Source organism: Suricata suricatta, chromosome 7, assembly GCF_006229205.1.
Source record: "Suricata suricatta isolate VVHF042 chromosome 7, meerkat_22Aug2017_6uvM2_HiC, whole genome shotgun sequence".
Lineage (NCBI taxonomy): Eukaryota > Metazoa > Chordata > Mammalia > Carnivora > Herpestidae > Suricata > Suricata suricatta.
In genome coordinates this window covers 44,418,675-44,437,676 of record NC_043706.1, presented here as the reverse complement: position 1 = coordinate 44,437,676, position 19,002 = coordinate 44,418,675, and the positions used below count along the sequence as shown (strand labels likewise).

The 19,002-nt window shown below is 38.4% G+C and overlaps 1 long non-coding RNA gene across 1 annotated transcript in view; it reads left to right on the top strand.

Moving 5' to 3' along the window:
• Positions 1 to 12,033, top strand: part of LOC115297202 — a 42,105-nt gene extending 30,072 nt beyond the window's left edge. The window contains exons 5-6 of the long non-coding RNA XR_003911338.1: positions 11,431 to 11,490; positions 11,895 to 12,033. This is a non-coding gene — a long non-coding RNA (uncharacterized LOC115297202). The remainder of the gene's footprint in view (positions 1 to 11,430; positions 11,491 to 11,894) is intronic.
• The last annotated feature ends 6,969 nt before the right edge of the window (positions 12,034 to 19,002 follow it).

Here is a 19,002-nt window from a genome sequence, read left to right as displayed (position 1 = left end):
GGAAAACAGTGTGGAGGTTCCTCAAAAAACTATCCATAGAACTCCCTTATGACCCAGCAATAGCACTGCTGGGGATTTACCCAAGGGATAAAGAAGTGCTGATGCATAGGAGCACATGTACCCCAATGTTCATAGCAGCACTGTCAACAATAGCCAAAACATGGAAGGAGCCTAAATGTCCATCACCTGATGAGTGGATCAAGAAGATGTGGTATATATATACAATGGAGTACTACATGGCCATGAGGAAGAATGATATATGGCCACTTGTAGGAAAGTGGATGGACCTTGAGGGTGTCATGCTAAGCAAAATAAGTCAGGTGGATAAGGACAGATACCATATGTTTTCACTCACAGGTCTAACAGGAGCACAGGAGAAACCTAATAAAGGACCATGGGGAGGGGAAAGGGGAAAGAGAGTTGGGGAGAGAGAGGGACACAAAACTTGAGAGACTATTGAATACTGAAAAGGAACTCAGGGTTGAAGGGGGAGGAGGGGAGGGAAAAGAGGTGGTGGTAATGGAGGAGGGCACTTGTGGGGAAGAGCACTGGGTGTTAATATGGAAGCCAATTTGACAATAAACTATTTTTAAAAAATAAATAAAAGAAAAAAGAAAAAAAACCCAAAAGAACAGAATGCCTGAGATATCCAGGATCTCACTGTAAGTTTCAGAGGTGGGATTCAATCTAAAATATATGTAAGGGCGCCTGGGTGGCTCAGTCAGTTGAGTGCTTGATTCTTGATTTTGGTTCAGATAATGATCTCAGGGTGGTAAGATTGAACCCCACATCAGGCTCTGGGCTGAGCTTGGAGCCTGCTTAAGATTCTCTCCCTCTCTCTCTCTCTCTCTCTCTCTCTCTCTCTCGCTCTCTCTCTCTCTCTCCCTCTCTCTCTCTCTCCCTCTCTCTCTCTCTCCCTCTGCCCCTCTCTCCCACTCATGCTCTATTCTCTCTCTAAAATAAAATTTTAGGGGCGCCTGGGTGACTTAGTTGGTTAAGCAGCGGACTTCAGCTCAGGTCATGATCTCGCAGTTCATGAGTTTGAGTCCCGCATTGGGCTCTGTGCTGACAGCTCAGAGCCTGGAGCCTGCTTCAGAGTCTGTGTCTCCTCTCTCTGTCCTTGCCCTGCTCACACTCTCTCTGTTTCTCAAAAATAAATAAACATTAAAAATAATTTAAAACTATCCATTAAAAAAATAAAATAAAACAAAATTTTATAAAATTAAAAAAACCCTTAAATATATATAATTCAATGTCCATATTCTTTTTATCTTGCCTTTTGATGCCCTCCTGAGGAGAGGGATTTTTGTCTCCCCCTGAGGAGTTCTGCCCACAGTGTCTGGCATAACTTCAATGAAATGTTGCTTGAGTAAAATGAATTAGGTGAGATATTAAGGTATGGTGTAAGTACAACTAGAGTAACAATCAAGAACTTTGGGTTCGAATTAAGGCTCAATCACAGCTTACCTGTAAGTCTTCTTGAATAAACAGCTTCACTTCTCCATGCTCTTATGCTTTCTTTTCTCAACTGCACAATGGTGACTTCATGACTGGAATCAAAAGAACGGATTTGCCAGCAGGTATGGAAGATTACCTTCCCTGGTAAAGCATCTCTCACCTCAGCCAGATTCAGTTCTATGTTTTTTCCATCACTCAGTCACTGACCAATCCTTTTAACCCCTCTTGGGGTACAAACATCCCACTTCTGTTTCATACCTGTCCATAAACTGATAGAGAATTTCCTTTAAAAAGTGTTAAGAGGAAATCAAAGTTCTTCATTCCAAAGTTTGGAACCCAAACAAGACCAATTATTTCTTTCTTAGTAATGGGAGCTTCCAATAAGTCCCCTGAAAGCTAGCAAAATGCAGAGTATATCCGTGTATTTAAACATGCTCTTTTGCTCCTTTTTTCATTGGGTTTATATTAGCACATCCTAAGCTGTATTTTTTAGGCTTGGCAGTAATATTGCATCAGCTGGTGTTTTTATGGGATTCCACAGATGTATTTGTTGTTGTTGTAAATACCCTACAAGCAATAAGTGGCTTTGAATTGCCACTTTCTCTGACACTTTGTGTTGCTCTTGGGTTTCTGATATTGGTTCTTCCATTCCATGGTTTACAGTCTGAGCTGAATACTCCTTCCTTTGACAGCATAGCATGGAGGGCTAGAATAGAAAGATCAAATAACTCACAGAAAACTCCAGACTGGGACACTGCTTTTCAAAGTCCTCCAAAAATGGAAACAATGCTTCATTGAGTTCCCCCTGCAGAAGATGCAAGGCAGAGCACTTCCTTGCAGGCATTTCTCATTCCTGCTCTGACTTGGACTCTGCTTTTTACATAGTGCCTTGAAAATTGTTTGAGGCAGTATGGCTAGTCAGCATTAGACAGTTTATTAAAACGTCCTTTTCTTCTATAAGGTTTTCTGATTTTCCATATCCTAAGCATTCACATGTTTGCATGTGGTATAAAAGTAGGAAATAATGGATTGAAAAATGGAATTGTTCACCTTTGAGATTCGACCACATCAAAGAGGGGTTTTTCCTCCACTAAATAGAGATTGCAAATGTTAATACTAGACATGTGTATGCAACTCTGGCCCAGCTATGTTGAAATTAAATGGCCTTAGGTTTTAGGATTTGAAACCATCTCCAAAGATATGTGGAAGGCAAGAACAGATTACACAGATTCCTTGCACCAACAGATACAGCTTGAAGAGTGAAACCTTCTTGTGCTTCTACCCACTTTCCTTCTATTATGATCCAAGGTAAGTTTAGCCACTGAGGATTTCTGTAGGACCCCGTTACCACAGTCAGGAAGTTGGGTTTATTTGGCAGGTGATTATACAGAGAGCACATTTTTGTTAGCCATCATTCTCATCTCCATTATGGGCATTCTAGTTTTAATTTTTATCTCCAAAAATACAGGTTTCAAGCTGCTACAATCATGTGACATTTGTGTTGCCATTGTCTATATGACTACAGTTCCATTCCAGAAGATTTGTTACCTTCACACTGGGGAGTGATTTTTGCCAAGCAAAAGAAAACTTCAGTTAAAAACCCATTAGGGATTTCTGGATGTCTCAGTCCATTAAGCGTCCCACTTCAGCTCAGGTCATGATCTAGCAGTTTGTGAGTTTGAGCCCCACGTCAGGCTCTGTGCTGACAGCCCAGAGCCTGGAGCCTGCTTCAGATTCTGTGTGTCTCTCCCTCTATGCCCCTTTCCCACTCACACTCTGTCTCTCTCCCTCAAAAATAAACATTAACAAAAATTAAAAACCCATCAACAAAAAGCTATTTAGGCGTTCTTGATGCCCCACCCCTCAAGTAGCATGAAGTTCTAGTGGAAAGCATAAATGAGGAAAGGAGGCCCAGGTGAAAGGGTCTATTGTGACCTAAAGAGTTTATGCACCACCTTCCTGGATGCCAGATAAACACATTTCAACAACTGAGCCATCCAAATCAAACTCAGATGTGGACCCATTGAGAAATAAGTCACGACTCCCTATAGGAAGTCTAAAGTGAAGGATCCTGGGGCCACGTCTGTTAGAGGCTAGGGATGTTGATTTGAGGCTCATAGCCTGGGCCAGCTCCAGACAGTGTGGCTGGTGAAAGCCCATAACTACCAAGTACGGGGAAGTTAAAAGGGTTATAGGAAGTTAAGGCTTTAGTCAAGATCAATTTGCCACATCTCTAAGGTTACTTAAATGCAAATAAGTCTCTCTGTCTTCAGAAATAAGAGAATATAATTTTCAAACAACACTATTGTTGGCTGCTCCAATACTAATTTTAGCTGGATTCAATCTTCTCCTAGATACCAGATTAGGACTTGGTTAGGACTAGGGAAATATTGGAATTGCTGGTTTCCAGCAATTCCAGAATTGTATAAATTTGACCTTTATAAAACTATGGCTTCTTATATTTATAAGGATATTCAGTGAATACCCTATTCCACTCTTATACGTAAAGACCTTGAGGTCCAGCTAGTTAGGTGAATTTCTCAAAGTCACACAGTTGGCTGGTAAGGAAAAAAGGAATACAGTGAGTATTTCCTAAACTTCATGCTTTCTTCCCCTCAGTTTGTGATACATACAATATTGCTATTTATGCATATTCCCCCACATGGCTTTCTTTTGTGAACTATCCTACCTTCTCCATGCAATAGCCTATATATACTGAGATGTACACAATTAAGTGTGTATTAAATTCAGCAAAGTAGGAGAAAGATTCGTGACTTGCTTAGAGTAGAAATAGAAATTTACCCTAGTAGACAAGTATGCTTTATCTGCTCTACTGTTATCAGCATGAGCCATTGGTAGGGATCCTTTCAAACGCAAGGCCTGAGTGGCAGACAGAGGGTGATGTCTTCTATGAAACATATGGCCAGAACAGAAAAACAGCCCCAGACTCTGCAACGTCAAGCCCCCTGGCAGCCCTCAGCTGGAGGCAATGCAGGATTGTGGATTTTCAAACATAGCATGCAAATAACGTACTATACCATGCAGACTATATACTATCTATACTATACATGGCAGAATAGGAATGCCACTGTATTTCTACAAATCTGTGAGGGAAAGAATATTGGTCTTATTTTCTGAGACACTTCTGCAACCATCCTACCTCGCATCCCCACCCACTTCTCACACATGGTCCTCTGCTTCCAAACTGAGAGGTTTTGTGTGTGTCATTTCCACTCATCTATTAACTTACTCAAACATATTTCAAGCTTCTTCATGCCTTGCATGTATAAGCAGAGAGAGACTTATTCTGTATTTATGTAGTACCTACCACAAATTTTGGTAGCTACAATCTTATTAAATGCTCAATTCCAATGAAAATCCATGATGGAAGAGGACAAAAAGGAAAACAAATTGCCTGAAAAAGCAAAATTAGCAAGGCTGGCAGAGTATAACCATCAGAATAGGAAATGCAGGACAAACTATCTCTTTATGGAGGGATCAGTTCACATAGCAAGTGATATTAGAGGATTAGCAAATTACAAGCTCAGTGAAAAGAGAACTTTAAGGGGGGGAAGCTGTTGTTTTATCTGTTTCAAGTCCATCAAGAACATGCGCTCAGACATGGTTTTGCTAGTGAAGTGTCTTTTTTTAAATATAATTATATTTTCAGGGTGTTCTGATCTGAGTGAAACATCCTGGGAGATGATGTGTTTGGACGTTAAAAGGAAGAAACACGGATTTCTGTAATGGATGCCACATTTCAAATATATGAGCCATGATATATAATTTTAAATGTTGCTTGGAAACCAGAATAAAGCGAATTTACTCAGAAATCAGTAAAACATTAAAAAAAAAGTCTATGTCACTAGGTTAGGGCAAATAGCTCTCCAGTTCTTTCTCTCTTTTTCATTACAGTTTTTAAAATGATATGAAAAAATTTATTACCTGCTCAACAATGCAGTCAGATTATCTTAACTGCTCAACTGCAACTATCTTTAGGTTCAGCTGCCTTGCATAAAATAATATGGGACCGCCTGCCTCCCTTTACATAGTTACAATTGTGGAAGGGAAGGGATTACATTCCATGAAACTGTGGTGAGGCCGATAGGAGCTAAGGAGAATCAGCTATTGGAAGTTTTTATTCCGTTGTCCTCTGGCTTCCTACAGGATCTCTGTCATAGAAGAGTCGGTGCTTCTTTGGGGGAGAGATATCACATTTTCCTTTTGCTAATCTTCTCTGTCATATATTTTCTATATATGTAATACACATTTACTGATGGGCTTCTAAGTGCGAGCACTGCTCCGGGTGCTGGGAAGATGAAGGGGGAAATGAGACTATTTTGCCAAACATGGTCTCTTATTTGTTTATTTTGAATGAAATCCCCTGCTTTGAAGGTAACTACTGGAAGATCTAAGTAATAATGCGTGGAAGAGGTTGCCGCCAGGGACTAAAGATGAAAAGTAGAAGGGTTGGAGCAAGAGACAGCTGTTTTTTTTTTTTATTATAATCTCTTCTCTATCATTACTTGTACCACTTTTATGTACTATTTTGATAAATATTAAAACTAAGTAACTGATCCTTGAAAAAAATAGGTTCAGAGGTGTGTATGTACTCAGAATAAGGATAAAAAGACACTGACTGGAGAGAAAAGGCAAAAAAATAGGATAAAGGAAGAGTTAAAGATATGACTCAAAATTGTCAATTTAACAGAGATCACAAACCATAAAACAAAATTTTAATGTTATAAGCTAAGAAAGGGTTTAGTTTTGTATTGGCAGAACGGATGTGACACACCAAAGTAGCTCTGTTAACCTTTCTTATAATTCTTGGAATCATGGCATCTCTATATTGAATTTAATTGAACAAATATTTATTGAATCCCTACTATGTCCCTGGCAATGCACTAGATGCTGAAATTGCACTATTGAGTGAGGCAGACACAATCCTTCTCATGGCATTTACAGCATATTAGGGAAACTGAGATCCAGAAAGATTATTAATTTCCTGCAAAGACTCAATCAGCATCTTACACAGAGGAAAGCAATGGTTGGTTAATCTCTCAAATATCATAGAAGCATCAAATTTTTTCTACGTTCAAGTGTCCATTCAGGTGTCTTTAACTGGTACTGTTGAACTGAGTTCAAATTTGCTTATGTTTTGCCACAGAAATCTACAATTTCCCAGTCAACCACATCAGTGTAGTATATTTAAAACGCAAAACAAACATGCCGGCTTGCCAGACAGCAGGGAGAAAGAACACGTATACTGTAGTCTAAAACACAGATGACCCTTATTATTAGGGTAAAATATTTGGTCAAACAATTGCCTCATATGCTTATAGCAGTAGCTATATGTCACCCAAGCCTGTTGAAAGAAATAACACGCAGCTGCTCATAGCCATTATCAACTACATGCTATACAAGGAAACCAACCTCTGACTGAAGCTGTCCAGTCTGTTGTCAGACATGGAAGAGAATACAATTTGCATAGAAGGTTTTCTCTGCCTGAAGCCTATAATCTGAGTTGACTGAGGCCTCATGGGGTGTAGAAGCCAACTGTTTGTGCAAAGCAATAGAAGTATAACTAAGACTATGGGCCTTCAGCCTTTTTCTAGTACGTTCCATAAAAATCCATTGCTAGACATAGGAGTCATCCTGAGGGCAAAGACCAAATTATACACATACACATTGCCCACAACCAAATCCAGGGCCGCAGACAAAGCAACGCAGCCAGTAAGTGAAAGAAAGCAACTTGAAGTTTACAAATCATGTCTTCAGAGAATAAATCATTTCTCAAGATAAGATTTGGAAAGAAGCCTACTGCTAAGTCCCTTGTGAAACCACTTGTAAAGGTTGTCAAAACAGTTTGGTTCATCAGGCCGTAATATGCAAAACGGTATGGCACTCTCCTAGTGTATGTTAAACCAATAGAATTAAGCAACTGATCTTTAAGAGTCCTTCAAATGGTATATTTTTCTATAAGGAAAAAAGTAATATCCTCAGCTATATTCATGCTAGAAAGCTGGGGTAAATTAAGAGATAAAACAATCTGAGAACCAACCCTAGCATTCTTCTAGCTTATTTTCATTTAATCGTCCGTTAATTCCATGGGTTGGCTATTTGCTTCCCAATTAAGTATCTTCATCAACATATAGCCATTTTCATTCCTCTAAAAATCAAATATTAATGCCTTTGTTCAGTGGGCAATAATATATATATGTATATATATATCCACATTTATGTTAACTTCATTGCATCTCAGTTATAACAAAATATTTTTCCTTAATAACTTCTAATCAGTAAAGAAATCATAATCATAAAATGCTTTAAGGGTCAATAAAAACAAAACCTCCATAGCCTGTGGTTTTCTTTTTTGGTTGTTTGTTTAATTTTTATTTCAATTCATATGCAGTGACTTCCTTTCTTCTCCACAAATGATATTCACAATATCAATCATTTTTTATTTACCCTTACAGATCCCTCTATACTGGCTTCCACTACGGATAAGATTGATAAAAGAGAAACTCCACTCATTATCATCAGAGAACAAGTTTAAAATCAACCAGTGAAAACAAAGTCAGGCTACTGAACAAATCAATGTTTCTCAACTTTTTTTTTATTATTGCCCCTGCCAAGGAGATGTTTTAGATATATTTTCCTAATTCCTCCAACAAATTAATAACATATATATTATGTATCCATGTGTCTATTAAGATTTCTCTGCCTGTCAAGAACCAATTTTTGCCCATGGGTCCCCACTGAGAATTCCTGAAATAGCTGAAAAAAGTTCCTCTTAAATATTTCCACTACTGCATTGTAGAGAAAATGTAATAATTTATTACATATCTGGTCGTATAGGCCAAAATATTTACCTGGAAAGCACACATTTTTTTGGAAACTTTATTTAAAAGTTCTTACAGTCACCATCCTTAGTCGTAATATATTTATATGTGTTTTGGCTCACAGTGCATTTCTCCAAAGACTTTCATTAAAGTAGACCCACTCTGATGATACATCATGTGTTTCCTGGGGCTTTGAGTACCTTTGCCATTTGTCACAACATATCTTCGTGTATCACGGGTATTCCAGGTCAAACACAGTATTGAAAGGCAATACTCCTCCAGCCTCTGGAGAACTAAAAAGACTCGTGCTCATACAGTGCAACTCAACTGAACAGCTTTAAAAACAAAAAAAAAAGGTGACTTTTATATCATCAAGTCCTGTGAGGTCTTAGCTCTTGCTTCCTGTCCTCTTTCCACCCAACTCCTGGCCTTCTTCTTTAAGGAAAAAAACTGAGTTCCTATTCACAACATGTTGGGGCCAGAGAATCTGTGGTATCTATGAATCTCTGTCTGCCCACCAGATTCCTTTCTCTCAAACAGAATATTTCTCACTGCAAAGTGCTACTGTCATAGCACAGAATGTATAGTGGCCTTGTAAAATGTGGGAAAGAATTCAGACCCGGTTTCGACCCTTACTCATAAAAGTAGAATATTGGGTTTGGATTTGCTATATTGCAACACTGATCTCTTTCTTTCTTTTTTCTTTTTCTTTTTCTTTTTTGAGATGGGGAGGGTCAGAGGGAAATGAAGAGAGAGAACCGCAAGCAGGCTCCATGGCCAGCCCAGCAAGGAGCCAGATAAGAGGTTCGATCTCACCACCCTGGGATCATGACCTGCACCGAAAACAAAAGTCAGGTGCTTAGCCTACTGAGTCACCCAGATGCCCTTGATCTCTTAAATATAGGAAGTTAATAAGAAGTGAAATGTGTATTGTACTGTACTAGACAGTTTCTATTTTTTTAATGTTTACTTATTTATTTTGAGGAAGAGAGAGAGTGTGTGCAAGCAGGAGAGGAACAGAGAGAGGGAGAGAGAAAGAATCCCAAGCAGGCTCCACATTGTTAGCACAGAATTGAATATGGAAAGTGATACTTCACTTCAGGTCAGCACTGCTCCCATGCACTCCCCTTTACTTAAGATCGCATGTCCAGGTGATGTTCATGGCTAATTATTTGCTCCCAGAAAATTGAACCTGTGTTGAAGCTTTCAGTCAATTTTTATAGAGGTTTATCTTTAAGAATTAGTGTTAAGTAGCTCCCAATTATGTTGCTAGAATCTGCAAATATGTTGGCAAATACTTAGGCAGGAGTGGAGTTTCCAATAGTTGTTACAGAATTGGTTCAGTTTAAGATTATCCATGGGCTTTTAGAGCTGGTCGTGTCCCGCCCCAGCCAGCAGGGCGGAGAATCGTTGCGGATTCTTTTCCTGAGGGAGGGAGAGAAAAACAGGGCAGGAGGGAGAGACACAGAGAGTGAAGACAGCACTCACGGTTTCCGATCAGGCGAAAGAGAGCTTTATTCAGAAAACTGTCTCTTATAAAGGTTTTTAGGCGGGAGAACAAGGCAGCTGACCTAGGTCGGTTGCTAGGAAACAGGGTTAAGGGATTTAGGCTAGGGTAAAGAAGGAAATAAACTAAAGTTTTCAGCACAGCACTGAAGGGCCAATACCACCCTGCCTGTAGGCAATTGATTTTTGTTCTTCCTGCTTCTCCTCTGACAGGGAGTGGCGCTCCCCTGCCTATTTTTGCAACTCCCCTCAGGGAGTGACATATCCGGCTAGCAAAGGGCCAAGCAGCTGAATCTTTGCTGCTCCCCACAATAATCCACATCCCAACTGCTAAAATATACATCAGCTGCTGGACAAAACACAGAATAAAATGGGTCACGGTGACTTTATTGGTCCTTGAGCTGACAAGAGCCCTTGTACAGTCAATTTTCCACGTAGTCAGAGGTAAAGTGAGGACATGGAGACAGTCATTCTTCACCTTATTTTTAATTCTAGACATCACAATCTGCAACTCTCAAAATGGACATTTGTCTTATTCCCAGAACTCTACTTGTATTAGTAATATTCATGAAGTAGAATGCAAAATCTTGATTCATCTTTATGCAAACAACCCCTCAAATTATCTGTATATTGTTTATATTTTCTTTAAAGAAAGAAAATGAAGCTAAAGTCAACTATTCATTGTTGTGTTTCTCACTCCCATAGACTTACACATGTATATACCAACATCATGATTAAATGGACACAGATTACAGGGATCAAATTCATTTAGCACAAATTAACTTCCAGAGGACCATCGTGGTTTCTCCATCACTTTGCCATGTGGAGAGGATGCCAGTGTTACTGGTGCTGTGAATGACAAAGCCACGTTCTGTATACCTTATCTTGATGTTCAGAATGGCCTGAAAGGAAGTAGGATCCAATTTTTTATAGCACCCTCTTCTCAAGGCCTACTATATCTAAAATTTCATTATTTGAAGTTTTGGACCCTTCCTAATTTCAAAGATGGCATGCACTCCCCAAAACACTGCCTAAAATTTCCTTTCTGTCCATAATTTACATAAGTTCCTCAAAGAAATAAGTTACTCCAATAAGACTGAGAACCATGGACTTCCCCTCCTCTCCAGGGGGGAGACTAAAACTGTACTTTGACAGCTGAAAACAAATCTGTTCCTCAGATCCTACCATCCTTGGCTTTTCTCTCTTATACATCGTAATTCACCCTTCTTCTGCTCATATTCACCTCCCATTTGTGCATCTAAGCCTAATGATATGATCCTTCCCATGCTTTAAGTATAAAAGACACACACACACACACACACACACACACACACACACACACCCTCAAAACAGCCTTGGGAATGAATGCAGAAAGAGAAGCTGAAGTAATACAGGACTAGGGTATCTGTAAGGATATTTGGTAAATATTTATTTGGAGTGGTTTTCCTCCTTTCTGATATTTATTATTTTCTTATTGTCTCCAAAGCCCTTTTATCATGATGTGCCTATGTAGGGCTGTCTTAGAATCTACCCAGCTAATGGTTTGGCAAGTTTATTGGATGTATAGACTAATATTTTTCCCTAACCTCAAAGAGCCTTTAATTTTTGCCTTGCATTTTCTTAGGGCACCAGCCAACTGGTGATCCCCGTGGAATCTCCAGGGCTTTTGTCACTTCAGCCTGATGTGAGTACTACTGGGTTCTCTGTTTTCTCCATCTCCAGCCACGATCTTCTGTACTCACAGGCCCAGCCTTTAGCCCACAACCAACATTGGCAAATGTCTTCAAAAGGAAAAGCAGCTGCAACTCCTGAGTTCAACTATGAAAGGTCTCCCCTCTCTGGGATTTTAGTACCTCTTGTCCTCTTTGCTTTTGCAACTCCTGATGTTTTTTTTTAAGTGTTTGTAATTTATTTTGATTTTGTAAAGTATTTTTTTTTTTTTTTGCTTGAAGGAAGAATTGAAATGTCACCAATTCCTACATCCATCCTACTCCAAAAAAGACTTCTCCAAAATGACACAAATTGTGATTAGCAATATCTAAAAGGTCACAATTGATTCTAATTCTCATTCTGCATCTCAATTTTCAGTACTTTAAGAGAGTGGGCAGAAGACAAATCCTCCAGCCTCAGCCAAGCCTTCAGTGACTGCAGCCCTGACTGACATTTTAACCACCACAGGGAGTGACATCAGGGCAGAACCACCCAGTTTTAGGATTCCTGATCTACAGAAATTGTGAGATAATGTTTATTGTTTTATCACTATTTGGGGTAGCAATTTGTTACAGAGCAAGAGATAACTAATATAAATGCCATGATATTGCATAATTCAGAAGAGAAAGGTAAAAGGGAAAGTAAGTAAATAGAACTCCTGTGGTGAACTTCTCAGTTAAACATTTCTTTCAACATCCCTCGTTAGTGGTCTTACCATTTATGTTATGGGCGGCTGAGTATGATTTAAGAGAAGTCCCTTGAACAAATCCATTCGATACAAGAGTCTCCTTTTCTGACCTTTACCATTTTTTTTTCCCTGTTCTACTTTCCAGATTTTCTTCAGCTTTTGGAACTACACCGGACTCTTCTCATCTCTCCAAATTCAATAAACCTTATTTTGTAGACTGAGTGTTTGTGTCTTCCTGAAATGCATATGTTGAAACCCTAACTCTCAATGTGAGCATATTTGGAGATAGAGTCTCTGAGAAATAATAAGGTTTAGATGAGGTCATAAAAACTTCTATTATGGAATTAGTAGTGTCCTTATAAGAAGAGAAAGAGACACCAGAGCTCGCTCTCTCCATGTGCATACAAAGAGTTCATGTGAGGTCACAGCAAGACGACACTGTAGGTGAGCCAGGAAGAGGGCTCTCAGTCAATGACTAAATTTGCCTTCACCTTGATCTTGGACTTTTTAACTTCCAGAACTGTGACAGGTGTCTGTTGTTTGAGCTATCTAATCCATGGCATTTTGTTATAGCAGCCTAAGCTAAGATACCTTATCCCTAAGAACGAATCTCATCCCGTGTGAGAGAGCTGCATATTAGAATAAGAGCTGTGATGCCAATGAAATTAGTACATCTATAATAGGTTATTATGAAAATAAGGAACCCAACCAAACAAATGCAGAGGGTGAACAAAATTTGACACTCTAAATCATCATGATTGTCAAACATATCATTCTCATGTTCGTTTCTCTTGCATTCATTTAGATTAACATCAATTTCAGAACATAATTTTGAGTGCTTGCCTTTCTCCACAACTCTGTGTACTTTTTTCAGAGGCTATGGGAAGGTTGTTTTTTATTCTGGATGGACCTTGGCTTTATTCCTTTAAGTCTTTTTTTTTTTAATAGTTTATTGTCAAGTTGCTCTTCCCAGTGCTCTTCCCCACAAGTGGCCTCCTCCATGCCCATCACCCCCCACCACCTTCCCCCTCCCCTTTCAGCCCTCAGTTTGTTTTCAGTATTCAAGAGTCTCTCATATTTGCCTCCCTCCCTCTCCCTAACTCTTCCCCCACTTTCTCCTTCCCATGGTCCTCTGTTTTAATATCCACTCTGGGAAAGACAGTCAGCTATCTGTGTGTGTTTACTAAATGTTCTATTGGACAAAAATCATTAACTGATCTTAACTACTGAACAAATTCCTGAAATAAAGTTATAAGAAGTCAGAGTAACAGGCAGCCACTTGACCTGTTCCAGAATACTAAAAGAAAGTTCACTTCTTTTTCATTTTCCCCACTCCCCTCTGACCCAGAACTTTCCCCTTTGTTATAGCACAACAGGGAGGTTATACACATATGGAAAAAGCTAAGCAGGAACACAGAGCATTTACTCAAACTTGCAGGAGGACAATTGCATAACCAATTATCTTAATAATCCCTAAGTGAGATGAGGAGACATAAGGATGATCAAGGTGATATCTAGAGGGTGAAACTGAGAACTCAAATGAAACAGTTTTTTATTTTTTTAATTATTTTCATTGCCTTGGCTAAAAGCCTTATGATGTAAGTTAATATTAATGATATGTCCTTGAACTACACAATAGCTTTGCCCCAACACTGCTGAGCACTATTTTACAAAAACAAACACTGAATTGTAGAGGTTTATTTAGAGATGAGAGGAGAGAGAAATGCAAATGAGGGTGCCAAATTTTTAGGATAGAAGATTTTCCACCAGAGAAAATCCAACATTTAGTTTTCATTGAAATATGCTTAAGAATATTACTAGGCTAAATGACAGCTGATAAAATTTTACTGATTCTAAGATTCTTCTACCTCTCCCAAAAGATAACCACAATGCAAAGTTCACAATAGAGCTTTTGTTCTTTTCATTTAAACGGAAATTTAATTCCCTATTAAAATGGAAACACCCAGGAATAAATTAACAAAAAGCATTGATTAATAAGTCTATATTTCCCATGTTGAACTTGATCCCTAATCTGTCCTCCTTACTAATCAAATTATAGAAGAAATCATTATCAATTCTAAGGTATTCTCAGGAAATGCTCTTATAGATACAATCCAATTAAGAGGTAACTAAATAGTTGCTGGTTAAAATGATACAAAGCCAGTGAGATTTTCATATTAACAGAGGCAAAGTCTTTAGCCAAAGGACAAACCATTGATTTGGTATTTTATTCACCAGTAAACTTTATGAGCAGACACCTTCCAGAAGCCCCTGAATAACAGAGTATAAGTGCTCTATTACAGTGTAGAAACGCATGAACACGTTGGACTTCTTCTGAAGGATGGGAGCTAAAATCATCAAAAGAAGAGAATTTAGCCTGTCATTAATTCTGCCAAGAAAAGTAGCAACAAAAATGATAAACAAGAGTCTCAAATTTTTAAAAAAAGAGAGAATCAGTGGTGGATGTTTTTTAGTCTCTTTTCTAACCCTAACCCTAGTCTCATTTCTCCAGGCCCTCTCCTAGACCCCATATTCCTTGACCTGGTGTTCTGTCCATTAAAACATCTCTAAGCTCTTAGATGATCTATGACTCCAAAATCACTATCATCAGTCAGGATCTTTCTTCTGAGTCCAGACCCACATATCCAATCACCTACTCACCATGGCCACTCCCTAAATGGAATTCAAACTTCTCAAGCCCAAAGGTGAAGTTATCTTCTTTCCTCTAAAACTCCTTCTTACCCAGGTTGGTCCCATCCCAGCAAATGAGAGAGAGAACTGTGTGTCTGGTTTATAAGGTGGAACCATAGGATTCCGCCTCAAAATGGATTTTTGCATTCCTCATCAAAATATCCTCTTCAATTACTTTTAATTTTTTATCTTAAATATTTCTATGCCTCCCTCTTCCTTCCATATCCAGAACTTTCACCATCCTGGCCCAAGCTAGTGTCATCTCCTGCTGGGCTACCACATTAGCCTGATAAGAGTTCTTTCCCATTTTTGCTCCCAGCAACCCATTCTCCATTGGAAGTCCAGAAATATATTTTTTAAATGAAGATCTTATTATTTCCCCCTGCCCCAGACTCCGACACACAAATCCTTACAAAGACTTTCATTGTTGTATGTAACATAAGCAAAACTACTTAAACACCTGAAAAGCCTTGTTTTTTCTCACCTCTGCTTCCTCCAGGCCCCAAAATGCCATGATTCTTACACATCAAGTCTTTTCAATATGGTCTGTCTTCCATTAGTCTGCACAACCTCACAACCACTTTGCCCAAACAACTCTAATTCACCCCTCCCATCTCAGGTCTCAAATCAAATAGCCCTTCTTCAGAAACATCTGTTCTGACTCCTCAGATTATATAAATTCCCTAATCCATTATCCTGTTGTTGTTTTTAATCAGAGTGCTTATCATCCTTCTTTTTCACACAATTGTAAGATTATATGCTTAATATGTTTGCCCACCCATTTCTCATACTACTAATTCATGAGGGCAGGGGTCATATCTGCTTTGAAGACCTCATTCCTGGCACATAGCACATGAATGAGAGAATAAGCAAAAAAAGAAAAAAAAAAGCCACAGAAGAAAAAATGACAGCCCACGGAAAAGTCAACCATTATGCACTTCACAACATTAAGATTTAATTCTGCTAACATGCTGGGAGCCGCATCAACCCTGCTGGATAACACAGTCACAGTGAGGAAATGGCAGATATTTGCACAGCTCCTGCCACGAGAGGCGAAACTGGTATCTCCTTCTGCTACTACTGCTCATGTGAAATTAAGCCTGTTGCCATTAATTAGGTCTTACAGCATTCCAAATCAGACCAAAATTCCCTACACAGCTACCCCATAAGAAACATTTTCCTGTCCCTGCATAAGAGATTTTGGATCAAAACACTATAAATATTTGACAAAAGGCTCTTCTAATGAGCTTTGCAGGCCTAAAACATAGACTTGAAGGGTTAAAAACATGAAAATTGCATTTGAATCTGGCCCAGAGAAAAGGAGCCTAATTTGGAGATAAGAATACAAAAATTAAAAACATGGTCTAAAACATAGTCCATTTGAGTCTGGTCCGAAGAAAATTGGAGCCTAAATTGGAGATTAGAAGTAGAAGACAAGGTCAGCACATGATCCCCTCTTAAAGTCTACATTCGACAAATATCCTCCCTTATACTGACTTCGGTTATGAGGATGGATAAGAATGTGGGAAACCCAGGTTTCAGGCCAACACACATACGGCCCCCATTGTGCTTACATCAAAAAAGGGCTTTCTCAAGCAACTTGTTAATAAACATTTTTTTCTCTTTTCTTTTTTTCTCTTGTAGTTTATAAGCCAATCACAATGACTCTTAGCCTATCCATATACAACTTAACCTATATTTTAATTTTAGCCTTACTAACTTTAATAATATGTATGTTAATCTTGTTTTCTACAAAAAACATCCTATTATTTCTTGGTTGTAAAATTTACTCAACTTCACTGTAAGTACATGATTTGCTTGTAACTTGTTAACTAAAAAACAAAGTCATAAATTTTCGCCAATAACCAACTCATACAAAACAAGATAGCTTTGTTACTTTCTTAATCTGGGAGACTGGCACCAAGACCAAATAGGATGGTTCTAAAAAACACTTCTGTAAAACTTGTTTCTGTACACGTTCAATAATTAAAACACCTTACCACTAAGAATTAGTCACTGTAAACAATTCCTAATTTCTAATGTCATGTTATTGCTTGGTCATTTAAAAAAGGCACCAAGGCAGACAAAGCAGAAATGCCTACCTGGGGATCAAGAAAGAAACTTGTAGCTCTCTCCTCACTCTCTCATGCCGACACTGTCCATCCTTTCAGGGACCCCTGGACCTCCTGAAGCTGGACTCTGGCACTAACAGTCATATGACTATCCTCAGTTGTAATGTGTCTAGGTTACATTACAAGTTGGATGCGCTGTAGAAAATAATATGAACTTAGAGGGAAGGAGATAAAGAAGGGGAAATATGAGAAAGATCTTTTTAATTTGTAAGAATTTCATCAGTTTCCTAATAATTCAAAGTGATTGCTAGACTCACCTTTGAAAATTGAATGTCACTAACTGGCAATTTCATCTTGAATTTAGGGCCAGTATAAGGTCAATTTTATTACTTTGAATTGGACATCCACCCACATGGCATTAGTATATAAAGTTTTATTTATTATTTCCCTTGACCATCATTTTTCATTCAGGGAAGAAACTAATTTTCTCTTCTTCATTTCAAGCACTTACTAAAATTTACATATTATTTTTCTTCCATTTAAAACTACATTGGAACAGATACAAGTATGTTATTAATTCAGGTTATGAATCTTTGCCTTCTCTGACCAGATCTAATTCTTAATGTTCTCAGTGACTTTTAAATAATGTCATTTTCCCCCTTTAGTATTTTTCTTTAAAGGAGGTTTTGGAATTTTAATAAAATAACTGAATTTGAACATCAAAAATGTGATTATAAAGAATCAAAATCAATTTCTGTTTGAAATAGATGAAATGGGACTTTATAATAGATTTTGTTTTTAACTCCATTTTTGAAGGAAGAACTCAATATTTATTTGAGGTCATTAGTGGGAGGTTTCCCATCTAAGTAAGCACAAGGTAGTAGAGATCTATGGTGAATGATTGAGAAGGGGTTATATGTGCATATAAGTCCCTCATATTCAAAGAAAACAGGCCACTGGACATCACTATTTTCTTAGCAGGGGAAAACTAGACCACTTCATTAGAAAGGAAGCAGAGTCAGGTAACAGATGTGACATCATTTTTTCTCTTCATTTCTATCTTGGACAATCTAAGAGAGGAATACACTTTAAAGGAACGTGTTTTTCTCTAGGATGTGATTGAAACCCTGTGGTGTATTGTTTCTTTTCTGCAAACCTCTACAAAATTATGAAGCTTAGCACATATCTAAAATAGACTCTTTTCTATTAAGTTATTATTTAGCATAAGTTTCATTCATATAAGATTTACATTATACCAAACAGTTAAGGAGAGACTTGAGGGTTGTTGGAGACTTAGGAAATCTGGCTGCATTCCTATATTATAATTCCATAGAATTGCTTGTTTCTTTTTCTTTCCCCAGAAAATTTGAGTGAAATTCTGCCCTTTTCCACAAGTGATTCTGTATGAGAAATACTGGCAGAAATTGAAAAATTAAAAAATTTTATCAGAGAATAAAAGTCCATTTTAATGTTTGTTGTCAGTATCTGCTTTTTGGTGAAAGAATGTTCCAGATTTATGTTGCACTGAACCAGAAAATATTTCCCCTCTTTCCATACACCTGCTCTAAATGGAACTATGTCCTCCAAAATTTATATCCTGAAGCTCTAACCCCCAGTGTAACTAACTGGAGACAGGGCCTATAAGGAAGTTAGTAAGTTAAAGGAGCTCACAAGGCTGGTTGTGATCTGATAACAGAGAACTTGTTCATCCTCTCTGTCTCATGAGGACACAGCCATTGCAGTGTAAAAAGAAAAAGAAACAGGGCACCCGGGTGACTCTGTCAGTTAAGCGTCAGACTTTGGCTCAAGTCATGATCTCACAGTCTATGAGTTCGAGCCCTGTGTCAGGCTCTATGCGGACAGTCTGGAGCTTGGAGCCTGCTTCAGATTCTGTGTCTTCCTCTCTCTGCCCCTCCCCTGCTCATTCTCTCCCTTTCTCTCTCCCTCAAAAATAAATAAACATTACAGAATTTTTTATAAAAGAAAGAAAAAGAAAAGAAAAAAGTTATCTTTCTTAAACACATGGGGGGTTGCT